Source organism: Bombina bombina, chromosome 6, assembly GCF_027579735.1.
Source record: "Bombina bombina isolate aBomBom1 chromosome 6, aBomBom1.pri, whole genome shotgun sequence".
Classification (NCBI taxonomy): domain Eukaryota; kingdom Metazoa; phylum Chordata; class Amphibia; order Anura; family Bombinatoridae; genus Bombina; species Bombina bombina.
This window is the reverse complement of record NC_069504.1, coordinates 678206472-678233693: the sequence shown is the minus strand read 5'-3', so window position 1 is coordinate 678233693 and position 27222 is coordinate 678206472.

Here is a 27222-nt window from a genome sequence, read left to right as displayed (position 1 = left end):
GGGGACCTGGGAAGATTTGATTATACTGGGAAGAGAAAGTTCACATTGTTGTGCAAAGAAAAAACAAAGAAAGCCCTGTCTATGAAATCAGACCAGAAAATGGAGAAGGTAATTCACAGAAATTTGTTAATGCCATATGACCACTTACCATTGGAAACACCTGAAAAGGCTGCAGACCAAACAAAACCAAAGAAAAATGATTCTCTGAAGAAGAAAATAAATTTAAAACAAAAGACACAATCTCAATGTAACCTGGATAGTGACTCAGAGGAAGATTACCAACTAGTATACAGATTCAAGCCTCTCGTAGAAAAGAATTCTAGAAATAGAGACTCAATCCTAAACCTGAAAGCTAGAGGTTTCCAACCCCAAGTCGCCCAACAGTCAAATGAATACTTACCACCAGATGATGTAGTATTGACACCGTTTGATGAAGATTTACAAGATGATCAACACAGTGAATGTGAAGATCAAGTTTCTCAGCTAGTAGTCATGAAGAACAAGAAAATGCAATCAGCCAATAGGATTGAGCTTGCATTCTATTGGCTGATTGGAACAGCCAATAGAATGTGAGCTCAATCCTATTGGCTGATTGGATCAGCCAATAGGATTGAACTTCAATCCTATTGGCTGATTGTATCAGCCAATAGAATTTTTCCTACCTTAATTCCGATTGGCTGATAGAATTGAAGATGGACCCGCTCCGGATGGATGAAGATAGAAGATGCCGCCTGGATGAAGACTTCTGCCCCTCTGGAGGACCTCTTCTGGCCGGATCAGATGAAGACTTCTAGCCCTCTGGAGGTCCACTTGTGCTCGGTAGGGAGATCTTCAGGGGGTTAGTGTTTTTTTAAGGGGGGATTGGGTGGGTTTTAGAGTAGGGTTGGGTGTGTGGGTGGTGGGTTTTAATGTTGGGGGGTATTGTATTTTTTTTTACAGGTAAAAGAGCTGATTACTTTGGGGCAATGCCCTGCAAAAGGCCCTTTTAAAGGCTATTTGTAATTTAGTGTAGGGTAGGGAATTTTATTATTTTGGGGGGCTTTTTATTTTATTAGGGGGATTAGGTGTAATTAGTTTAAAAAAATTGTAATTATTTTTTTATTTTCTGTAATTTAGTGTTTGTTGTTTTTTGTACTTTAGTTTATTTAATTTAATTGCAGTTAATTGTAGGTAGTTTAGTTAATTAATTTAATGATAGTGTAGTGTTAGGTGTAATTGTAACTTAGGTTAGGGTTTATTTTACAGGTATATTTGTATATTTTTTAACTATGAAGTTATTAAATAGTTAATAACTATATAATAACTATTGTACCTAGTTAAAATAAATACAAAGTTGCCTGTAAAATAAAAATAAACCCTAAGCTAGATACAAATGTAACTATTAGTTATATTGTAGCTAGTTTAGGGTTTATTTTATAGGTAAGTATTTAGTTTTAAATAGGAATAATTTTATTAATTGTAGTAATTTAATTTCGTAATATAGTAGCAGCGACGTTGGCAGCGGCAGATTAGGGGTTAATAAATGTAGGTAGGTGTTGGCGATGTTAGGGACAGCAGATTAGGGGTTAATAAAATGTAATTAGTGTTTGCGAGGCTGGAGTGCTGCAGTTTAGGAGTTAATATATTTATTAAAGTGGCGGCGATGTCCGGTCAGCAGATTAGGGGTTAAATAATTTATTAAAGTGTTTGAGATGTGCGGGGGGGGCTCGGTTTAGGGGTTAATAGGTTAATAGGTAGTTTATGGGTGTTAGTGTACTTTTTATCACTTTAGTTAAGAGTTTTATGTTATGGCGTTAGCCCATAAAACTCAACTACTGACTTTTAAATGCGGTATCAGTCTTGACAGGAGAGGGTCTACCGCTCACTTCTTCCAAGACTTGTAATACCAACGTTAGGCAAATCCCATTAAAAAGATAGGATACGCAATTGACGTAAGGGGATTTGCGGTAAGCTCGAGTCGCGGAATAAAAGTGAGTGGTACACCTGTACCTGCCAGACTCGTAATACTAGCGGGCGTTAAAAAGCAGCGTTGGGACCTCTCAACGCTGCTTTTTAAGGCTAATGCAAGACTCGTAATCTAGCTGAATTTGTTTCGGATCCAGAGCCCGTTAAGGTAAGTATAAAGTCTTAAAAGTCAATATAAAAGAAACAAATAAATACTGACACATTTCGTCAATATTTTTTAATTTTTTAAATTTCGCTAGTACAATCATTTGTATATTTGTTTTGGTTTACAATAACAAAACTCAGATTTCTGGTACATGTGTCCAAAAATAAATGCATATCTCTATTAAACACTAAGTAAATACATTAAAATTCACATAAATATTGGAAAAAAGTTATAATGGTTAAAAGGTTTATGGTATATGAAAAGGTATTTGAATGGAAAGGCTATAACGTATGTATATATATATATATATATATATATATATATATATATATATATATATATATATATATACAAGCCCAAAGTTTTCAGCAAAAAGAGCAAGATAGCGGTAAAAACATAAACTTTATTCAAGTGTAGTCACACTCATTAAAACATGGGGGTATCAGCATAAAAATAGAACAAAAAACAAAAATCAAACATGAGAACAAATAGCTGACATGTTTCGGCACACAGCCGTAATCATAGCTAATGGGCACACCTGTGTTAGACATTTAGTACCCTTCTCTAAATTCTCATTGGTTGCAATAAAATCATGTTGAAAATTGTCACTCCTCCTTATTATTTATTAATAACTTACAATACAATCTTGATTAAATCTAATAGGATAGAACTCTTAACTGGAGGAACATAATTCTAACAAAATTGCGTCTATTATATTTGATATAAATTCAAACTTAAACACTTAGCCAGACTAACGTTACAATAGAAATGAATGATAACTAGATGGATAGCAGCAGTTCTAATATCTTGTATATTAATAATAAAAAACCTTAGTAGATAGTAGAAAAAGTTGTAACCATACAATTCCTTCATTAAAGATATATTGAAAAACTTATTGCATCCAAATGTGTAGATAAAGAATGTATGAAAATTCCATGAAAAAAGTGTAAAGTGTTTTTTAAAACACCAAATACAGCAATGAATCCGGACTTGGTATGTAGTTAATGAATCAACAAATAAGAACAAATGTATTCATTCAGGATTATCCTGTCTTTGTTTAAGTATATACCACACCAAATCCACATTCATTACAGTAACACAAATTAAGAAAGATTGGAAGAAATCTATTTCCAATAGTTAATTAAGTCGAACTCAGAGTTCAAACCTGAGGGGACTCTGGTGCCCAATCTAAATATCCAGAACATCTCCCTCTTGCCCAGCAATTTATCTCTATCCCCTCCCCTAGGAGGGGTAGCCACCCTTTCAATAGCCTGCCAGCGAAAAGTGGTCAAAGTCTTATTGTGCCTTTTAGCAAAGTGCTGGACAAGAGGGGTTGTTGCTGTTCCTGAACTGATCGTGGATAAATGGTTCCTAATTCTCGTGTTGGCATCATTTGAGGTTAGTCCTACATACTGTAGAGAACACTCTATACATGTTATTAAATAAATAACATAAGTAGTGGTACAGTTGAGACATGTATCAATCTTAAATGTTTCTCCTGTACTAGTCGAATGGAAGCTGTCAGAAAATATTGCGTATTCACACGGTCTGCATTTACGTTTACCACACTTATATAGCCCTTTGTGTTGTATCCACGAGCTCTCAGACTTTCTATTAGATTTCGGTAAACAAGAAGGGGACAGAATGTTACCCAAAGTTCTACATTTCCTATATGAACATTTTAGGCCTCTGTCCACACACTCTACTAGACCATCGTCTGCTGCCAACATTTTAAAGTGTTTTTTCACTATTCTACAGATATCTCTGTATTGGGCGCTGTACTCAGTGACAAAATAAGACTCTCTCTTTTTCACTGGGTTGATGTTATCTGTTCTCTTTCTTGTATTGAGCAATTTCTTCCTATCTATCCTGGCTACCTGCCCCTGTGCTTTATCCAGGATAGTATCTGCATAGCCTCTCTCTTTGAGTCTTTTTCTCAAATCCTCACTTTGCATGCTAAAAGCTCCATCCTCCGTACAATTTCTCTTTAACCTTATAAATTGTCCCTTAGCCACTGAAAAGGGTACATGTGGAGGATGGCAACTCCTAGCATGCAAAAGTGTGTTGCGTGTTATTGGCTTGCGATATGTGTCACATACTATGCGCCCAATTCCAGTACCAGTCAAAGTCAAGTCTAAGAAGCAAATGCTCTCTTTGTGATGTTCGAAGGTAAAGTTCAAACCCACATCATTATTATTGATCACGGAAATGAAATTGTTCAACTCATCTTCCGTACCCTTCCAAATAAGAAGCAGGTCATCTATGTATCTCCTGTAAAACACAATCTGATCTTTAAATGCATTCTTATCCCCAAAGATGTGGGACAGCTCCCACCAACCCATATACAGGTTGGCGAAAGATGGTGCAAACTTGGCACCCATTGCTGTCCCACACCTCTGGAGATAGAATAGTCCTTCAAACTTGAAGTAATTGTGTGTCAGGAGATACATAGTGACTCTTCGTACGTAATCCTTTAATTCATCAGAAAAATTGGTAAAATTGTGCAGAAAATATGTTATAGCTTCAAGCCCTCTCTCATGTGGTATGGAAGAGTACAGTGATGTGACATCAATTGTCACCCAACTGTACTCTCCCTCCACCCACTTCTCTCCTTCCAAGAGATTAATGACATGTTTAGTGTCTCTCAAATAACTTTGTAATCTGAGAACTGGGAGAAGTGGGTGGAGGGAGAGTACAGTTGGGTGACAATTGATGTCACATCACTGTACTCTTCCATACCACATGAGAGAGGGCTTGAAGCTATAACATATTTTCTGCACAATTTTACCAATTTTTCTGATGAATTAAAGGATTACGTACGAAGAGTCACTATGTATCTCCTGACACACAATTACTTCAAGTTTGAAGGACTATTCTATCTCCAGAGGTGTGGGACAGCAATGGGTGCCAAGTTTGCACCATCTTTCGCCAACCTGTATATGGGTTGGTGGGAGCTGTCCCACATCTTTGGGGATAAGAATGCATTTAAAGATCAGATTGTGTTTTACAGGAGATACATAGATGACCTGCTTCTTATTTGGAAGGGTACGGAAGATGAGTTGAACAATTTCATTTCGTGATCAATAATAATGATGTGGGTTTGAACTTTACCTTCGAACATCACAAAGAGAGCATTTGCTTCTTAGACTTGACTTTGACTGGTACTGGAATTGGGCGCATAGTATGTGACACATATCGCAAGCCAATAACACGCAACACACTTTTGCATGCTAGGAGTTGCCATCCTCCACATGTACCCTTTTCAGTGGCTAAGGGACAATTTATAAGGTTAAAGAGAAATTGTACGGAGGATGGAGCTTTTAGCATGCAAAGTGAGGATTTGAGAAAAAGACTCAAAGAGAGAGGCTATGCAGATACTATCCTGGATAAAGCACAGGGGCAGGTAGCCAGGATAGATAGGAAGAAATTGCTCAATACAAGAAAGAGAACAGATAACATCAACCCAGTGAAAAAGAGAGAGTCTTATTTTGTCACTGAGTACAGCGCCCAATACAGAGATATCTGTAGAATAGTGAAAAAACACTTTAAAATGTTGGCAGCAGACGATGGTCTAGTAGAGTGTGTGGACAGAGGCCTAAAATGTTCATATAGGAAATGTAGAACTTTGGGTAACATTCTGTCCCCTTCTTGTTTACCGAAATCTAATAGAAAGTCTGAGAGCTCGTGGATACAACACAAAGGGCTATATAAGTGTGGTAAACGTAAATGCAGACCGTGTGAATACGCAATATTTTCTGACAGCTTCCATTCGACTAGTACAGGAGAAACATTTAAGATTGATACATGTCTCAACTGTACCACTACTTATGTTATTTATTTAATAACATGTATAGAGTGTTCTCTACAGTATGTAGGACTAACCTCAAATGATGCCAACACGAGAATTAGGAACCATTTATCCACGATCAGTTCAGGAACAGCAACAACCCCTCTTGTCCAGCACTTTGCTAAAAGGCACAATAAGACTTTGACCACTTTTCGCTGGCAGGCTATTGAAAGGGTGGCTACCCCTCCTAGGGGAGGGGATATAGATAAATTGCTGGGCAAGAGGGAGATGTTCTGGATATTTAGATTGGGCACCAGAGTCCCCTCAGGTTTGAACTCTGAGTTCGACTTAATTAACTATTGGAAATAGATTTCTTCCAATCTTTCTTAATTTGTGTTACTGTAATGAATGTGGATTTGGTGTGGTATATACTTAAACAAAGACAGGATAATCCTGAATGAATACATTTGTTCTTATTTGTTGATTCATTAACTACATACCAAGTCCGGATTCATTGCTGTATTTGGTGTTTTAAAAAACACTTTACACTTTTTTCATGGAATTTTCATACATTCTTTATCTACACATTTGGATGCAATAAGTTTTTCAATATATCTTTAATGAAGGAATTGTATGGTTACAACTTTTTCTACTATCTACTAAGGTTTTTTATTATTAATATACAAGATATTAGAACTGCTGCTATCCATCTAGTTATCATTCATTTCTATTGTAACGTTAGTCTGGCTAAGTGTTTAAGTTTGAATTTATATCAAATATAATAGACGCAATTTTGTTAGAATTATGTTCCTCCAGTTAAGAGTTCTATCCTATTAGATTTAATCAAGATTGTATTGTAAGTTATTAATAAATAATAAGGAGGAGTGACAATTTTCAACATGATTTTATTGCAACCAATGAGAATTTAGAGAAGGGTACTAAATGTCTAACACAGGTGTGCCCATTAGCTATGATTACGGCTGTGTGCCGAAACATGTCAGCTATTTGTTCTCATGTTTGATTTTTGTTTTTTGTTCTATTTTTATGCTGATACCCCCATGTTTTAATGAGTGTGACTACACTTGAATAAAGTTTATGTTTTTACCGCTATCTTGCTCTTTTTGCTGAAAACTTTGGGCTTGTGGATTCGTGAACTTTTCAGGTCAGCAGTTGTGCAATAGCGGTATTAAGTGCTCTATTTTCACCCCAGTTTGGCTTGGACAGCTAGACTTCCCTATTGAGGCTTATTTTCATTCAAGAAAGGTTTCCCGGATTCTCTCCAATCTGATTGGACGAGTACGTACACGTGGTACGTCACACACGCATCTACACGTATCCACGCTGTTTCCAGTGCGTGGATATCGGATTGGCATTGGAAGTACAGAGGGCTGCTCCAATGCTGAAGTAAGAAGACGGACATAGCGGTGGATAACAACTTCCAGGACGCCAAGAGCAATCACCCATCGAGGAAATATCCGGTGAGGTCGGTAAGTGGGTAGCCGCATAGCGGTTTCTTGCATGAGTAAGACACATTTTAAGGAAGATTGTGTATTAGACCCACACCGACATTTACTCACAACAGAGATTATGCTCCTTGATTAATCTAATTGTTTCAGATGAGACTGTTGTTGCCTCTCAAATGAAGTCTTAGGGCAATAGCCATGTGGGGTTACTAAAGGATAAGACTATCTTTGGACATATACATATTATTAAAGGAGGATTGAAAACCACTTTCTTTATTTTATATATATATATATATGTATATATATATATATATATATATATATATATATATACATGTGTATTTTTTTTTAATTCTGTTTATTAAAAGTGATCGAGAACAGATACAATGCTTCAAAAAAGACAAAAAGAAAGAAAAAACAAAAGCAAAAAACAAAAAAGAATACAGAAAACATATCATAGTGACGTATACATATTATCACTCATTAAATAAAACATATATTTGTGCATTGATTCTCAGGTCCTTATACAGAATCACATCTTGAAGCAAATGAGTTGTCAGTTGCATTCTGCCGTTCTCTTCACTCTTTCTTCATTTTATATTTTTATAACATCAACATATCTAACTATAACAATACCCAGTCCCACCCCTAAACGTTTCAAGTGTATTCATGGGTCCGTTGGAAATCTCCCTGTATTAGGGAGAAAAAAAAAAGGGGGGTTTCCTCGCAGCTCACTCCTCCCACCACTCCCCACCACCCCTCTCCAACTGGTCGATCTGCACTTATCCTTCCTATAGAATCTGTGAGATTAGAATCTTGCCTTCTATTTCATCCATTACAGGTGCCTCACCATCATATAAAGCTGTCCATTCTCCTCTTAAGGAGGCAGTGAGCAAAATCTCTGTCTGTGAGAACGGCCCGATTATTTGTCTCTGTATTGTGGGAGTTTGCATTTTCAGGAAGTGCCCCCATTTTGTCATAAAAGGTCTTAGTCTGTGCATAATATCAAGTTTAACGTCAAACTGTTCTATGAACAATTGCTTATAGAGTTTACGTTTGAACTGTCTGATAGTAGGTGGTTTCCTGCTTATCCACATGCATAATATACAGTTTCTAGCTATTAGCATCACCAATGTCAATATAGCGTGATACCTGTGGGGAGGTTATACCATCTAAAAAAACATATCTGGTCCAGATTTAGGGTGACTGAGATGCCCATCACGCATTTCAGCCAGTGTTGGATCCTGGCCCAGATTTGTCCCACCAAAGAGCACTGGTAGAAATAGTGTGGGACACCCGGAGCCGCAGCTCCACACTTGCCACATCTGTTTGGCAAATGTGGGTTCCATTTAGAGATTCTGTTGGGAGTAATGTAATCAAAATGAATCATTCTCATCTGTGCTTCACGGAGAGGGATACTTAGAGTCGCTTTTTTGGTCAGCTCCAGGCTTTTTTGAATGTCTGCACTAGTGATATCTCCCACCCCCCGCACCACCCATTTATCCAAGGCTAGCTGCTGACAAGCAGTCATTGACTTGTGTATCAAGGCCCGGTTTATGCTGGAGATTGAAAAGTTCCCTACTTTGAAGGACGTCTGCGATATAGCAAACACTGAGGTGTCCCAGAAGTTTAGATCCTTTTGTTTGAGATCATCAATATAATGGCGTACTTGAAGGTAAGCATAAAATTGGTTATTGGAAATGCCATATCTTGAACGGAGATCGTTAAATGTCCTAACTGTACGTGACAGAGGGTCCAATAAGTCCCCTACTGTCCTTATTCCCCTCTCTCTCCATTGTCGGAAAGGTAAAGTATCAATACCTGCTGGGAAATCTAAGTTACCTACAATTGGCAGAAGTTTAGCGGAGGGGGGACGTGGCCCCAAGTGCCTATGGGCCATGCGCCAGGCATTTAATGGACCTTTGTAAAGAATGGAAGATTTAATTTGTGGTGGTATCTCATTTGTCTTCAAGTACGACAGATAAGATAGGTCCATGGGTCTCAGTGCTGCATTCTCCAAATCAGCATCGCAGAAGTGGGAAGTGCCCAGTTGCCAGTCAAGAACTAGCCTAATCAAGGCCGCCCAATTGTACATTTTAAAACTTAGGAGACCAAGGCCCCCATGATTGTATGTCTGTTGCAAGAATTTCACTGCTATTCGAGGTTTACCTCCTTGCCATACAAATGTTTTGATCGCCATATTCAGAGATCTCAGATCTCTTCTTTTTAATAGAAAGGGCAACATCAGCATTGGGTAAAGTAGTTCAGGAAGTGTAACCATCTTTATAAGGCTAATTTGCCCCATGATGGATAAGGGCAGGGAGTTCCATTGTTGGAGTTGTCTGCCTATATTAGCGCATTGGCTCGAAAGATTAGAGTCATACATGCTTTGAGGATTCCTATGTAGATGGATACCTAAATATGTGAGTTTATTCCCCACTTCTGTGAAAGGGTAAATCCTCTGACTATTGGTGTGCTTATTCAACCACAGTATCTCCGACTTCCCTGCATTGATCTTGTAGCCGGAAAAGGCTCAAAAGTCCTGGATAATGTTGAGGATGTTGGGAATGTGCCTAGCAGGGTTTTCCACAAATTACATCATATCGTCGGCATATAGGGCCAGATGCTGAGGCTTGCCGTGAACCACAATACCTGGGAAGTTTTGTCTGAGATTAATGGCCAATAGCTCTAATGCCAAATCAAAAAGCAGCAGAGACAGGGGGCAGCCCTGTCTTGTGCCCCTCTGCAAGACAAAGTCAGGAGAGAACATGCCATTGGCAAGAACCCTGGCCACCGGTCTTGAATATATGTTTTGTATGGTTTGCGCAAACACCCCATTAATATTGAAAAGCATTAGGGCATTGCCCAAATGGTCCCATTCCACTCTATCAAAGGCCTTCTCTGCGTCCAAGGACAGCAGGAAGGCCTCCGACATGTCATCTCTGTGTTGTCCCTTACCCCTCCTCCAACAGAAGTCAATGACTTGCATGACCCGACGCAGGTTGACCGTTGATGAACGCCCATAGACAAATCCAGTCTTATCCGGGTGGAGAAGAGATGGTAAAAGGGTCCTCAAATGTCCCGCCAAGACTGCCATAAAGATCTTATAGTCAGCGTTCAGTAGTGAAATGGGTCGGTAAGATTCCTGTAGAGAATGGTCTTTCCCTGTCTTGGGAATGAGCGTAATATGGGCTGCTGAGAAGGCTGAGGATGGTGTGAGCCCATCATGAAAATAGCCATTATATAACTTCAATAATGTTTTAGATATATTGTGTTGCAGTAAGCGGTAGAACTCTGCAGGCAGGCCATCAGGGCCTGGCATCTTACCCAGTGCCATATTCACTATTGCCTTATCCAGCTCCTCAGCCGAGATAGGAGAGTTCAGTTGGTCTACCTGTTCTTGACTAAGCCGGGGTAAATTTCAAAGAGGACCAGAATGATTCACTGACATCCATCTGGCATGTCGGTTGCTTTGTATATAGCACAACGTAGTAGTCTGCAAACCCCTTAACGATATCTATTTGGGAATTATGTATATTCCCTCCATATTTTAAAGATATAATGTCCCTCTTTGCTGTCCGAGATTTGATTATGGAGGCCAACAGTTTCCCCGACCGGTTCCCAAATCTATAAAATTTTGAAGCTGTTTTAATTAAACCCGACGCCGCCTGTTGGGACATGAATGTGTCTAAATTTTCTTTGGCGACAATATATGCGTCATACCGCTCCCTAGATTTAAAGAATATTCCCTATAGGCCACTACCAGGCTTTTTTCGAGTGACACATACCTAAGCTGAGTTTTACGACGGAAATCAGCCAGATAAGAGATTATGTTGCCCGCTAGGACCACCTTAGCCATTTCCCATAACAATTGGGGATCTTCAGCATGGGCCAGATTATCGGTGTAAAAATCATTCCAAGACTGAGTCAGGATTTGTTTGAAAGGTGTTGAAGTACTTAGATAGCTAGGGAATCTCAAAGTGTTTCTATTAGTAGGGTGTCTATACAGGCGGAGCATAAGTTCCACAGGCGCATGATCGGACAACAAGATGTCATGGATCTTGACCTGCTGGACCAGTGAGATAATCGGATTAGATATCATAAAGAGGTCTATTCTACATAAGGAAGCCTTGGCCTTGGAGATGCAATAATAGTCTTTAGCATCTGGATGGCGTAACCGCCATATATCACATATCCCAAGTTCCCTTTCCAGATTGTCAAAGATCTATTTTTCAAACCGCCCCTTATATTTAGGCCACTTGGCTTCTGCGGGGAGTCCTGGGGTCCATAACCTGTCACACACTGGGTCGGGTGCCAAATTGAAGTCTCCCCCTAATATGATCTTAGTGTTTAGGTATTGTGTAAGGACTTTGGTAAGTTGAGTCCAAAAAAGTGAGCTTTTCTGATTTGGGGCATATAGATTACACAGGGTGTAGAGATGAGAGCCTAATTTGATCTGTACTATGAGGTAACGTCCCTCTGGGTCCTTATGTGTTTTAATAATGTCTATATTCAGTTTTTTACCGAAGAGGATAATCAGGCCTCTACTAAAGCTAGTGTGTGAGAGATAAACAACGCTACCCACCCAATCTGCTTTCAATTTCTCATGCTCAGAGTCGGTCAGGTGTGTCTCCTGTAAAAGGGCAACATCAGTATGCAGTTTACGTAGGTGTGTGAGTATGGCCTTTCTTTTAATTGGTGAGTGGATTCCTCCAACATTTCAAGTAATACATTTAGCTATCATTTATTTTACCGTCCAGAGTCAGTGAGCAGGGTGCCCACGGGACAATTCCCGTGCAGTGAGGGGCAGAGGGGAGGTCTTTAGTAGGGGCATTTGAGGGGCATTTGACCTCACGTATTCCCACTGGTCTTCGGGGGGAAGTTCCTGGGAAATAACTTTTTCCCTAAAAAGAGCATATCTGCTAGGATATAAAAATAAAAAGAGAAAGAGAAAAAAAAACACAGTCATCTGCGACTTTAGTCCACCCTTCCCCATATTGAAAAATAGTGTTATGAGCAGCACTAAGTGATACCCGCAAAAATTTTTAATACTACCAATATATATACAATGAGATACATATTAGCGAGTTGCCCAGGTCGCCCCACACTCTGTCCAGGAAAATTACGTGAGGGTATGTGTGGTCATATGGGACCAAGAAATTACGCCTTGTGTCATGGTTTGTGTTACGACCTGGGGCCTGGCCTGAGCAGCAGTAACAATAAGAATAACATCCCACCTGCAAATTTAGCAGGAGGGGTAGAAACAGTATTGTGATTAACAGTTGTATAAAAGTCTTTACAAATACTACCAACATGCATTTCAACATAGTATTATAACCAGAGCCTAGTAGTTTCCAGACATTTAAGCTATATTCCCTTTTAATGCTTGTCATTAACAGTACTTCAAACAGGGCAATAAGCCCAAACCTTAAAAGTACACAAATAACCAAATTCCCTCCCCACTGCAGGTCACTGGTTGCAGGATATTTCCCTGACTGTTGCACCAGATTATTATTATCAGGAGGTAGAGCTCTTTCACATAGTACAATCTCAGTACATATCTGAATTTCACTCAATGCAATATGCCAAGCAGTGATTATAAAATAGAAGGCATTAATAACAAAACCTATCAGTGTTTTAAACATTGGTCTTAACTCTAACTGACTGTGTTAACTCTCAATCAGGGTCAACCTGCATTGGTTCTCTTCGAGAGTTGCCAGTCCGCCTTTGAGCCTCCCCCAGAAAGGCTTGCGCCTCCAAAGGAGAGTCAAAGAAGTTGGGGCCATTATCTGTTAGGAGTTTTAACCTTGCTGGATATAATAAGTACACCTTTCGCCCTTCCTTGTTCAGGGAAGAGCATAAAGGCAGAGAACTCCCTCCTTTTTTTCATCAACTCCGCAGAGTAGTCCTGAAAAAGCAGGAGTTTGGTGTTTTCAAACATCAGAGAGGGAAGTCTACGATATGCCCAAAGTACCTGTACTTTCACTTGGAAATGCACACATTTAATCATTACTTGTCTGGGAGGCTGGCCCTCCCTGAGATTCTGTCTTTCCGGACCTACTCTATGCACTCTTTCAACACTACCTCTCATAGTACCTGTCGCTATACCTAGCAACGATGATAGGTCATGTTCAATGAAGTGTATTATTTCAGATGGCTTAATAGATTCAGGTAAACCCACAAGACGGACATTATTTCGCCCGGATCTATTTTCTAGGTCTTCTAGGCGCTGATATAAAATTTGGTTCTGATGTGTCAGGTCTTCCACCTTTCTTGTATGTGTAACATTAAAGTCTTCTAACTCTGAAACCCTTTCCTCCACCTCAGTAAAGCGAGCCGTTATCTGCTTAACCTCCCCTGCTAAGGTATCTACACCCCTTTGAATATTATCCATTTGGGCATAAAAAGTGAAGTGAGTTGTTGTACTATGGCAGGGGTCTCAGGTTTGGTGTCAGTATTCTTAGGCGTATGAGTAGATGTGCTTTCTGCAGCATTTTTCTGCCTCTTCTCACCTGTCTTACCCTTACCAGACATTTTAGAGGGTTCTAAGAATTTATCCATATAAAGAGTAAAATGTTTTTATAGCACATGTGCCAGTTGGTAGGTGTTGGGTAGAAAAAGGTAGTGCGTTATCAGGTTTATCTTACCCTAACCAGTGGGAGAGTTGCCAAGGTCGGGCACACTGAGGAAAAGGTTGGAAATATCTTAGTAGTCACAGACAATACCAGTGTTTCATCTGTATCACAATGTGCTTCTATGAGGCAGCTCCCCAGACCCTGTCCACCAGTAGTATTGTAGCACTTATGTTATAGCGTCACAAGTGACACCCCAGTTTATGCAGAGAGTCCTTATACAAATATCATACACCCTTAGCGCTCTCCAGCCCACCTATAAAAGTGTATTACCCTGCTCACAATTATATTCTATTCAGCACATACATGTAACTCACTAAAAAAAAAGTCTTCTATGGTGTATTAGAAAGCAGCCCCATTTAGGGATGGTTATGACACCCTATTTATGGCTCAATGAGAGGATGACTACCAGATGGACTGCGCTGCAGGAAAAGAAAAAGGGTAATCTAGGCAAAGTAGATAAGTCTCCACAACGAGTGGCTTTGTAGTTATTAGAACCTTATACTGTACAGTTCCTCAGTATCAAGATGCTGTTCTTCCCCGGAGCCACTATATTCCCCAAATAGGCTCTGTTCAGTCAGGGGGGCCAAACAGAGGGCCTGTGTCGGAATAAAACAGTTTTCTAATCCACTCCTCAGGTTCTGTGAGGTGACTTAATAAAGTATATAATCAGGCAACGGCCTGTATGTAAAGGAGTTCAGGTTTCTTTCAGTGGGTATATGCTATCTGGTTGTGTGGTGCATTCTGTTTAACTCAAGCCCCCTTATCTTACTAGCTCCACTGTGTCCTGGGTAGTTCCTGCAGAGAGAATCTGTGACTGCAAACTGCCAATATTCTGTATCACAGGGTCTGTCTGTTTTAGGAACAATGCCAGCTACCATCCAAGATGGCGAAGTAGGGTTTACAGCCTCACTCCTTGCCATGTTTTTGCTCCCAATCCGCTGATTCCCTTATCGGTCTCCAGTGTTACGGCAGTTCATGCCAGATCGAGGAGGGGGGAACCTGTTACTGCCAGATGATGTCAGAAGCTCCATACATCTGCCACAGTGAAGTGTGCTAAGGGAGCGTGGCAGCTAAGTCTACGCGCCTTTCTTCTCCAGCGCCGTGGCTGTCAGATTTCACTTCCAAGGTGGGTCACGATATTGTTCAGTCAATCAGGGCCATCGCCCATAAACAATGCAGCTCTGCGGCAACCCTCCAAATCCGCACACAGCCCAGGGTCCTCGGGCAGTGCGGCCTCGTACACGTGGTCCTGCGCACTATACTTGCGGTCTCCCTTGACTTGGGCCTCCTATGCGCTGCACTTGTAGTGATTCAGTCAGTGGTTGGGGTGCACTGTATATGAGTGGTTCACCTGCAGTTAGGCTCTAGTTTTTCCCCGAGTCGGCGCTTCACAGTATACTCAGGGAGAAAAAATGGCCAAGATGGCCGCTGGGCTGCACGTTAGAACCTTATACTCCACATCTTGGGAAAAGGTTGTCATGTATCTGTTCAGGTGATGCCCAGACACAATCCCTGTCAAGGGCTGATGAGCACAGGCTTCAAATATAGGGTGAATTGCTCACTATTCATGAAAAATTCACGGAACTCCGCAGTTGTGCTGCTACTGTGGTGCCCGCCCACCGGAAGTCATATACATGTGTATTTATGTATTTTTACATATGTATATATGTAGATACATACATATATGAGCCTATACACAAATGTATACACATATATACATATGTGCATATAATTTGGAGCACTTTTCACTCAAATACCTGAAAACAAGTGAAATAATTTTTAATCAATATTAATATTTAATAATGTCTTTTACTGTGTATGTACTATAAATATTTTACATGCCAATGTTCTTCACATAAAATGTTCTGTAGTAGATATTCCTATTTGTATGTGAAGCACTGTAGGTTTAACTCCAGTCAGGTTAGCACAGGAACGATAGTTTTTTTTCTCTTCATTGTGCTCTTCATTGAAGTCTATGAGGAGAGGAAGTTAGCATGGTCATGATATTCAAAGTCTCACAGTTAGCACTAGTTTGCTTTTACTCATGAGCAAATGTTTTACTTTCAACTTGTAATACGCTCTTTACCCCCCACACGTTAAAAGTTTACTTCTGGTGGTGTTTGTGCATGAGCGAAAGCACTAAATAGCGCTCTACTTGTAATCTGGCCCATATAGTCTATATTCCTAATGATAAAATGCAAATACAATTTACAAATAACCTCTTTCATATGTGAAACAGTGCATGTAAGCCAGCGATATGGGATGGTGCTATGGCTAGCTCCAAATATACTATTTGAGCAGATTTTAGGGAGATTATAGTAGTACCATACTATGGGGCTCATTTATGTAAGTGCGAGTGGACATGATATGATGTAGCGTATCATGTCCGCCGCACATCAATAAATGCCGACAGCATACTCTGTCTGCATTTATCATTGCACAAGAAGTTCTTGCTAACTGCTTGTGCAATGCCACCCCTGCAGATTCGCGGCCAATCAGCCCAATCATATGGGATCAGGCGGATTGATGTCCACAGCCTCAGAGCAGGTGGACAAGTTATGGAGCAGTGGTCTTTAGATGGAAGACAGAAGATGGAAGAAGAGGACCACTGCCATGAAGATGAAAAAGACGGCCACGGAGGACTGCCGACATGAAGAAAGAAGAGGAGCATTGCCAAATTGGTGACTACAAACCTTGGGCTTTAGCTTTAGGATTTTTTGGGGGTGGTAGGCTTTTTTATTTTTAACATTAGGGTTTGTTTTTCCTTTTAATTTTTTTTAGTTTAGTTTTTTTCCTAAAAGATCTGTTCATTTTAGGGCAATGTCCTACCAAAGGTTCTTTTTTTATGGCACTCTTTTTTTTAGGATAGGGATTTATTTTAGTTTAGGGTTTTTTTCCTAAAAGATCTGTTTAACTTTAGGGCAATGCCCTACCAAATGAGAAAAGGGAAATCTTTTTTTAGGATAGCAATTTTTTGGGCAGTAAAAGACCTATGTGCATTGTCTACCAAATGCCGTTCTAAGAGCAATGCCTAAGCAAATTACCGTTTCAGGAAAATCTTTTTTTCAGATATGTATTTTTTTTTTAGTTTAGGCTTTTTTTGGGAGTGGGGGATTACTTTTATTGCAGCCAATAGGATTTTTCCTACCTTAATTCCGATTGGCTGATAGAATCCTATCAGCCAATTGGAATTCAAGGGACACCATCTTGGATGACGTCACTTAAAGGTACCGTCATTGTTGAAGAAGACTCCGGATGAAGATGATGCTCGTCGGCTGGATTGAAGAAGGACCCGCTCCGCTCCGGATGGATGAAGATAGAAGATCCCGCCTGGATGAAGACTTCTGCCCCTCTGGAGGACCTCTTCTGGCCGGATCGGATGAAGACTTCTGCCCCTCTGGAGGTCCACTTGTGCCCGGTTGGGTGAAGACTTCTCAAGGTAGGGAGATCTTCAGGGGGTTAGTGTTAGGTTTTATTAAGGGGGGATTGGGTGGGTTTTAGAGTAGGGTTGGGTGTGTGGATGGTGGGTTTTAATGTTGGGGGGGTATTATATTTTTTTTTACAGGTAAAAGAGGTGATTACTTTGGGGCAATGCCCCGCAAAAGGCCCTTTTAAGGGCTATTTGTAATTTAGTATAGGGTAGGGCTTTTTTAATTTTGGGGGGCTTTTTATTTTATTAGGGGGATCAGATTAGGTGTAATTAGTTTTAAAAATTGTAATTATTTTTTTATTTTCTGTAATTTAGTGTTTGTTGTTTTTTTGTACTTTAGTTTATTTAATTTAATTGTAGTTAATTGTAGGTAGTTTAGTTAATTAATTTAATGATAGTGTAGTGTTAGGTGTAATTGTAACTTAGGTTAGGATTTATTTTACAGATATATTTGTATTTATTTTAACTAGGAAGTTATTAAATAGTTAATAACTATTTAATAACTATTGTACCTAGTTAAAATAAATACAAAGTTGCCTGTAAAATAAAAATAAAGCCTAAGCTAGCTACAATGTAACTATTAGTTATATTGTAGCTATCTTAGGGTTTATTTTATAGGTAAGTACTTAGTTTTAAATAGGAATAATTTATTTCATTGTAGTAATTTTATTATGAATATTTAAAATCAAATTTAAATTAGGGCGGTATTAGGGTTAGTCTTAGGTTTAAGGGTTAATTTATAATAGTGGCAGCGACGTTGGCGGCATATTAGGGGTTAATACATTTAATATAGTTACAGTGACGTTGGGGGGGGGCAAAGTAGTGGTTAATAAATAAAATGTAGGTGTCGGCGATTTTGGGGGCAGCAGATTAGGGGTTCATAAGTATAATGTAGGTGGCGGCGATGTCCGGAGCAGCAGATTAGGGATTAATAATATAAAGCAGGTGTCGCCGATGTCGGGGACAGCAGATTAGGGTTAATAAGTGTAAAATTAGGGGTATTTAGACTCGGGGGTTCATGTTAGGGTGTTAGGTGTAGACATAAAATGTATTTCCCCATAGGAAACAATGGGCTGCGTTAGGAGTTGAACACTGCTTTTTTGCAAGTATTAGCCTTTTTTTCAGCCGATTCTGCCCCATTGATTCCTATGGGGAAATCGTGCACGAGCACGTTTAGCCAGCTTACCGCTACCGTAAGCAGCGCAGATTGTTTTTTCCCTGCACATCTCTAGTGTTTAATGTATCTTTAATTTTGTCCCTAACACTTTACACAAGGTCTTTAGTTGAGCTAATCAGACAAACGCAAATTTAGTTTGCGCTCGTGACGCTGCATTTACTTTCAGCTTGTAAAACACGCACAAGTTAAAGCGGGCACGCTCACACTAATATTAGCATGCCACTTGTAATCTAGCCCATTATTTTTATGTGACATTTGTTCTCCATTACCTTCTTTTTCTTTCTATTTTGAGAAGGTACTTAGTTTTTTTGTGATTTTTGTAACTGTTTTCCGTGTGTTTAAAGTTTCATTACTATATGTGATAAATTATAAGGTGATTGTGCTTAAAATGTAATATTGACAGCAAAATGATGTAATTTATCATATTTTCAGAAAAGTATATAGCAGGATTCAGTTTAGTGATGTTCTGCAAAGCAGTTACATAAACACTGTAGCAATAAACATATCTGTTACAGAACTTTCCGCTCCAGCAACCCTGCACAAATCACCTGGAGAGTAATTGCTACAAGTTTTCCTTCCTGGTGACCCCTAGAGTTTTCTTTGCTATTTTTTTTTTTTTTTTTTACAATATATCTGTGACCGTTCGTCCATGTAACAATTTAATGTCCCCTTCAGGATCCCTGACCTTTGTCTCTTTTCAAAAATCCTGAACCGCAAATAATCAAATAATGAAAATAGTATCTCAAGCTCTTTCAAAAATAGTTGGGCTCCCAATAGAAGACAAATAAAGTATATATCTATATTTTATGGCTGGGCCAAGATGTTTGGGCCACTGAGAATAAAGACGCATGAGGAACATATCCTTAAAGACTCATCCTGCTTTCTGCTTCTACTGGAATCGCTATATTGGACAAGATGGTAACCACCCTTGAGAGACATGTTAAAGTCATTAGACTGGCCTTTTGTACCTCTGACATTTCCACATTGCTGGAGTGTCTGACTGCTCTTCTATTTCCAGACTGAACTGGGAAAACATCTTTGTTGAACTGACAGGTTCAGAGCAGAGGCAGCTTGAATTAAATCTAAATGTACTGGTTTAGTGTTGTATCCTTTGTCCCTGTGCTAGATACACCGCTGAGTCTCCACAGGGAATTATTCTCTTTCTTAACGGCTTTGAATAACAAAGATCATTTTAGCAAATCCAGCCAGTGCGTTGTGTATGGAAGATTATCTGACATTTATCAGTGACTGCATTTTGTAGGCTCTGTGTTCTATAACCCTTTCACTGTTACACACAATGCAACTTTCTCAAAGGACATTAAATAGTTTTAATATTTAACTCTTCAGGGTTATATAAGATCTGGGCTTTGAGGTCACTCATCTCCGTTGTTTTCCTAAATGTAGAAACCTCTGAAAATGTTTGTTGTTTATTTTAAAATATATCTTTATCAATTTTTTTCCCACGTAGCAAAGCAAAATGATAATTTCTGAATAACATTGTGACAAGATGCTATGAATTAAGCTTTAGGATTGAATAATAATTAAGATATTGGTTGAATGTTATCATGCATGGATTGGTTTCCAATAGTGTTTACAAACTGTGTTAAATTTGTTCACTATAAAATAAATCTTTCACTAATTGGCTTTATCAAATAACAACTGCAAAACAATGTATTTTCTACAAAATTTGTGACAGTGGCTAGCCTTGTTGACTGCAAACTAAAGCCCTGATTGACTCATCCAAATCTGGCAAATGGTAGGTGGAGTTTGGCTATTGAATAATAATTTCAGTAAAAAGGAAGTTAATTTGATTTAAAAAAGACTTGGCTGATATGTTATTCTATAGCAGCACAACAGAAATGTCTTGTAATTGCAAGGTGTTTACTGTCCCTTTAAGTTACAGTATTACATCTTCTAAAAATGGCAATTCAATCATATTGATTGGGATTTAATTGTTTGCCATGTAGTCTTGTCTATTCACAATTAAGGTTACAGGTTGTTAAAGAAAACAGAATTACCCAAAATCAAGTTTTTTACTAAATGCTAAGAAGAGAGGGCTGAGATGTTGCAGATTAGCAAACTATAGTATAATATATAAAAAATATTTTCCACTAGATCTGCACTCTTCCCATATGATTCAGGGTGCCCTACCTAAAATATTATATATATATATATATATATATATATATATATATATATATATATATATATATATATATATATATATATATATATATATATATATATTATGAATAGTAAGACAGTATAACCATTCTCATTTAAAGGGACACTAAACCCAACAATTTTCTTTCAGGATTCAAGTAGAGAATACAATTTAAACAACATTCCAATTTACTTCTATTATCTAATTTGCTTCATTCTTTAGATATCCCTTGTTGAAGAAATAGCAATGCACATGGGTGGGCCAATCACAGGAGGCATCTATGTGCAGCTGCCAATCAGCAGCTACTGAGCCTATCTAGATATGCTTTTCAGCAAACTATATCAAGAAAATGAAGCAAATTAGATAATAGAAGTAAATTAGAAAGTTGCTTAAAATTGCATGCACTTTCTAAATCATGAAAGAAAAAAATTGTGTTTCACATTCCTTTAATACATACAAAACATTTAGTACTTGTAACTTTTTTTTGTGGGGGCAAATGCCTTGGGGCACACTCAGTGACTGGAAATTCTGTTAATGGATTCTTTTAGTGTTACTTTTCCCTGTTTCAACACTGAAAATGGTTAATGCTCTACAAAAGCAAATATATGAAAATTAATAAAGACGTGACCAGTATGAGTATATGGTATTAGAGGGTTGTGGGAATCAACATCTAAGATATTGGTCTTTATGATTATGTAGCCTAGAAGAGAGTAAAGTACACATATATATCCTTACAAGTAAAAATAAACTACGGAATTCAATGTAAAAAAACAGACTTTTTGATGTCTGTATTTGAGGTTAAAGGGATAAAATTAAATATATTATTCAGAAAGATCAGATCATTTTAAAACACTTTTAAAACCACTTCTAATATAACATTTACTTTGCTCTCATAGTGTGTTTTTTAAAAGTTTATGTAAATTTCTTCACTATTGGGAGCATGCTGGTAATTGGCGGCTACACCAAGATGTGTTCAGCTACCTTCCAATAGAGCATTGCTGCTCTGAATCTAACTTTTACTATGAGTTTATTCAATTTGAAGGATTTAAAGCACAGCTATATACAAGCAATAGTGCAATAATAAAATGCTCTAAAATATTTAAGGATTTTCTTATTGCACTTTAAAGGTAATTTATTGTGGACAGCCACACAGTTTCCATGAAAATTTTGGGGCATGATGCAATCTAGTAATTTGAAAGGTATCTTTGTTTGAACTTTTATAGTGCTATATTATTAATAGATGTTCTTGAATCTGTTAGCTTTGTGTCCTTAAACATTTAAATAAGGTATGAAAAAATCTCCACCTTTGTAATATAAAGAAAATATGAAATATAGCAAATTTCATGCAGTTTAAGAGCATCATCTACAACCCACTGCTGAGAGAAGAAAACCATTTGTAGCCGGCCCTACATAACCTTAAATTTTATTGTATTTTTAACAGTGAATGAAAATCAATTGATATAATGCACTTTTATTGCCTACAGCTGATAATATTACAGAAAATGTTTAATACTTTACATACAGAAAAATACTATTCTATTTATTCTGTACAAAGTCACCAGAATAAATGAAAACATTTATGAATACATTTATATATCTTAAACTGTCCAGCAATAAAAGCAGCACCATACAATAGAGACTATTCTTAGTCTGTGTGTAGGCTTTCTGGTGGAGTTTTTTTTTCCCAGACAGGATCATGTTGGCCATTTTTGTAAAAGGAATGATAAAGAATCAGTTAACAAATTGATTTGGCTAGTGAGAGGTAAAGGAGTGAAGTAGCTAGTGAGGGGTAAAGGAGTGAAGTAGCTAGTGAGAGGTAAAGGAGTGAAGTAGTTAGTGAGAGGTAAAGGAGTGAACTGTATCTGGTAGCTAATTGGCAACTAAACCCCACAGATTTTGAATTGGATTCAGGTCTGGGCTCTGGCTGGGCCATCCCAAAACTTTAATTTTCTTCTGGTGAAGCCATTCCTTTGTTGATTAGGATGTATGCTTTGAGTCGTTGTCATGCTGAAAGATGAAGTTCATGTTCAGCTTTCTAGCAGAAGCCTGAAGGTTTTGTGCCAATATTGTCTGGTATTTGGAACTGTTCATTATTCCCTCTACCTTGACTAAGGCCCCAGTTCCAGCTGAAGAAAAACAGCCCCAACACATGATGCTGACACCACCATGCTTCACTGAGGGTATGGAGTTCCTTTGGTTATATGCAGTGTTGTTTTTGCGCCAAACATATCTTTTGGAATTATGGTCAAAAAGTTAAACTTTGGTTTCATCAGACCAGAACACCTTTTGTAACATGCTTTTGAGAGACTTCAGATGTGTTTTTGCAAAATTTAGCTGGGCTTGGATGTTTTTTTTTTGTAAGAAAAGGCTTCCGTCTTGCCACTCTACCCCATAGCCCAGACATATGAAGAATACGGGCGATTGTTGTCACATGTACCACATAGCCAGTACTTGCCAGATATTCCTGCAGCTCCTTTAATGTTGTTGTAGGCCTCTTGGCAGCCTCCCAGACCAGTTTTCTTCTCGTTTTTTTCATCAATTTTGGAGGGACATCCAGTTCTTGGTAATGTCACTGTTGCACCATATTTTCTTCACTTGATGATGACTATCTTCACTGTGTTCCATGGTATATCTAATGCCTTGGAAATTCTTTTGTACCCTTCTCCTGACTGATACCTTTTAACAATGAGATCCCTCTGATGCTTTAGAAGCTCTCTGCGGACCATTCCTTTTGCTGTAGGATGCGACTAACAAAATGTCAGGAAAGACCTACTAGAACAGCTGGTCCGCAGACAAACTTTATTTGGGGTTAATCAGAAGCACTTTAAATGATGACAGGTGTGTACTGAATCCTATTTAACATGATTTTGAATGTGATTGCTTAATTCTGAACACAGCTACATCCCCAGTTATAAAAGGGTGTTCACACTTATGCAACCATATTATTTTATTTTTTTATTTTTATTTCTTTTTACCTAAAAGATTTCAGTTTGTTTTTCAATTGAGTTGTACAGTTTATAGATCACATTAAAGGTGGAAAAAAATCTGAAATGATTTATCTTTGTCTCATTTTTTTACATCACAGAAAACCTGACATTTATATATATATATGTATGTATGTATATATATATATATATATATATATATATATATATATATATATTCTATGGAAAATTTGAATATTTTACACAGTATGTATAATCATTTTAAATAATTTATACTCATTTTATTAATATTTATTATTTCAGTAATGTGCTTTTTACTTTTAACTTAGTAGTAGTACGCACGCTACCCGATCAACACTCATAATACAGCACCATATTGGATACCTATGAAAGATTAAAACATTTTTTGAACAAAACAAATTGTAATATAATTTTAAAAGTTTTTTCTGAGGATTGTAATAGTACTTAAAGGATCATTAAAGGGACATTCTGGTCAAAATTTAAATGTACTTATAAGAATTACATCTTTTTAAAGAAACATATTTGTAATATACAGGGCCGCCACTAGAAATTTTGGGGCCCCTGACTTAACCATTGATCAGCCCCCCCCCCCCACCTTTGACATGTGCAATTTTTGACCAAGTTACTAAAACGTATGTGCACTTTATTCTTAAGTGAGTGTCTATTTAAACTTGGAAATGATGTAAAATACACTGAAACATACACACACACTCACACATAAGGATTCACATATAGACACTCTAGCAAACAGGCAAAGAAATAACCCAAACAGACACTTAGCACTTGTTTACATTGGCCTGACAAGTAATGAGGTAAACTACAGTTTTGTAAAAAAAAAAAAGGAGATTTAGAAAACAAAATATGGAGTTCTGATTATCTTTTTGTAAAGGAAGATGCCAACTAAATGATGGCCAACTAAATGATGACAACAGCATGCAGTGGCTGAAAGGAAGGGCCCTGAACTGCCTAAACAATAATTTAAAGGATAAATGGTAAATTGGTGACTTCCGGAAAGGTCTCATTAGTCTCAAAGTCTGTAGAAAGATGTGAATAATCAGTAGTAAGGTCAAAATGTCCTAAAAAGGAACAGACAATGGACACACACACACAAACTCAAACTTGCACATACACGCAAGGAAACACCAACAGAGACAGCCTCAAAAACACACAAAGACATACACACACAGAGACACCCACAGAAAACACATAGACATACATACACACCCTCACTGAGACATCCACAGAAAACACACAAAGACATACACACACCCTCACAGAGACACACACAGAAAATACACACCCTCACAGAGACATCCACAGAAAACACAGACATGCATACACACACAACCCCTCACAGAGACATCCACAGAAAACACAGACATACACACCCTCACAGAGGCATCCAGAGAAAATACACAATGACAAACACACACCCAACCTCACAGAGACACCCATAGAAAAAGCTCAAAGACATATGCACACACCTTCACAGACATCCACAGAAAATGCACAAAGACATAACCACCCACCCTCATAGAGATACCAACATAAAAAAAATGTCTACACACTCATAGAGACACAAACCAAAGCACAAATACATAAACACAGACATCCACAGAAACACTCACAGGAGGAAACATTTATGCACCTTGCATCCCCTAAATCAACAGTGTGGGACATACATGATAAAAAAATGCAGAAATTAAGAGATCACTTTTTATAGAATCATATTTGTAAATGTGCAAACAAAAATAATTCTGGGAATTCAAAATTGTACATTAATGATCTGGGTAGATGGCTAGATGAAGAAAAGTACTTTTAAAAGGTTGACATATGTTTGTTTGATATTTTCCCCATTTTCCCCAACTAAGAGCACCACTTCAAATATAGTGTAAAAATGTTCCCATCTGTCAGCTGTACTTGTGGATTTTGAAAATGCTGTACTCTATATGGTTTTGCTGGAACCATAAGCTGTGGTACTCATACCATTAGATCTGGTTAAATGCAGGATTTAAGCATGTTGGTATGCATTTCAAAATTAAGTCAGTCTCATTTCCAACACTGAGCAATCTTAGTCTGAGAGTATAACATGTTATGCAGATGTAAAAATCTTAGATAAAATGCTTCCTTGTATCTGGAAAGTCCTTGCATAAAGGGGCAGTAAACTGGAATGTAATATATATAATTTGTGTATTGAGGAGGAAACATTTCTGCATGGTTTTAAATATAGAATTTCTACAGCATTGTCAAATAATCATAAATACACTGCTGCTAAAAAAATGTGTTTTTATGGACCCCTGGCCCCACCATACAACTATTACCACACTAAAGTTACAATCTTAAATTGCACAAATAAATAAAAAACATTTGCTAAGTAATTCCTACCTCCTCTGCAAATGAAAGTGATCAGCCGTCTGACTCGGGCACACACTCTACAAACAAAGTGCCAAGTCTGTCTCACACTGTGCATAGTGGTTTAGTGCACACTCAGAAATCATCTCAAATGCTAATACTTTACTCCTTGTAATAACATTTCACATGCTCAATTAGCACTCTGCTGTAGTACCCACTGGTGGCTGCCAAAATCTAAAAAAAAAAAAAAATTTTTTTTTTTAGTTCTTGCCTCATGGGGCCCCCCTAGCCCATTGGGCCCCTGACAGGAGTCACCCCTGTCACCCCCTGATGGCGGCCCTGGTAATATACTTGTATTGGCAAAAATGCTTCTAGTAAAAGGTATAACTGTTTTAGTGTTAACATTTTTCTCTGCATGTGAAGCTTAATCAACCTGTTAAAAACAAGGGCACTTTAATTCATTAAAATTGGCATTTCACTTGTTTTTTTCAAAAACTTATCTTTTAATCCTGGCAGCCGCTCCAGCGATTCCCCCGGCCGTCGGAAGCCTCTGCAGACATCAGAAATGACAAATCCGGCTTACTCCAATCATGGCTTCCCCCCCTGGGGGAATCTTGGCTTGATGCAACGCTGTGATTGGAGGAAGCCGGATTCGTCATTTTCAACCTGCAAAGACGGCTTGCGATGGGCGGAGGAAGTGCTGGAGCGGCTGCCAGGATTCAATGGTAAGTTTTTGAAGAAAACGAGTGAAATGTCAATTTGATGAATTAAAGTGCCCTTGTTTTTAATAAGAATATTAAAAACCGGGCACTAATTCATCAAAATTGACCTTCACTTTAAATACTGCACTTCTCAGAGCACCAGTGGGTCTTGAATCAAGTAAGCAATTAAAGGGACACTGAACCCTATTTTTTTCTTTTGTAATTCAGAAAGAGCATGCAATTTTAAGCAACTTTCTAATTTACTCCTATTATCAATTTTTCTTTGTTCTCTTGCTATCTTTATTTTTAAAGCAGCCAGTCCATTTTAGGTTCAGCACCATGGATAGCGCTTGCTTATTGGAGACTGACATTTACCCACCAATAAGCAAGCATAATCTAGCTTCTCAAAAAAAAATGGGCTCCTATGCATCACATTC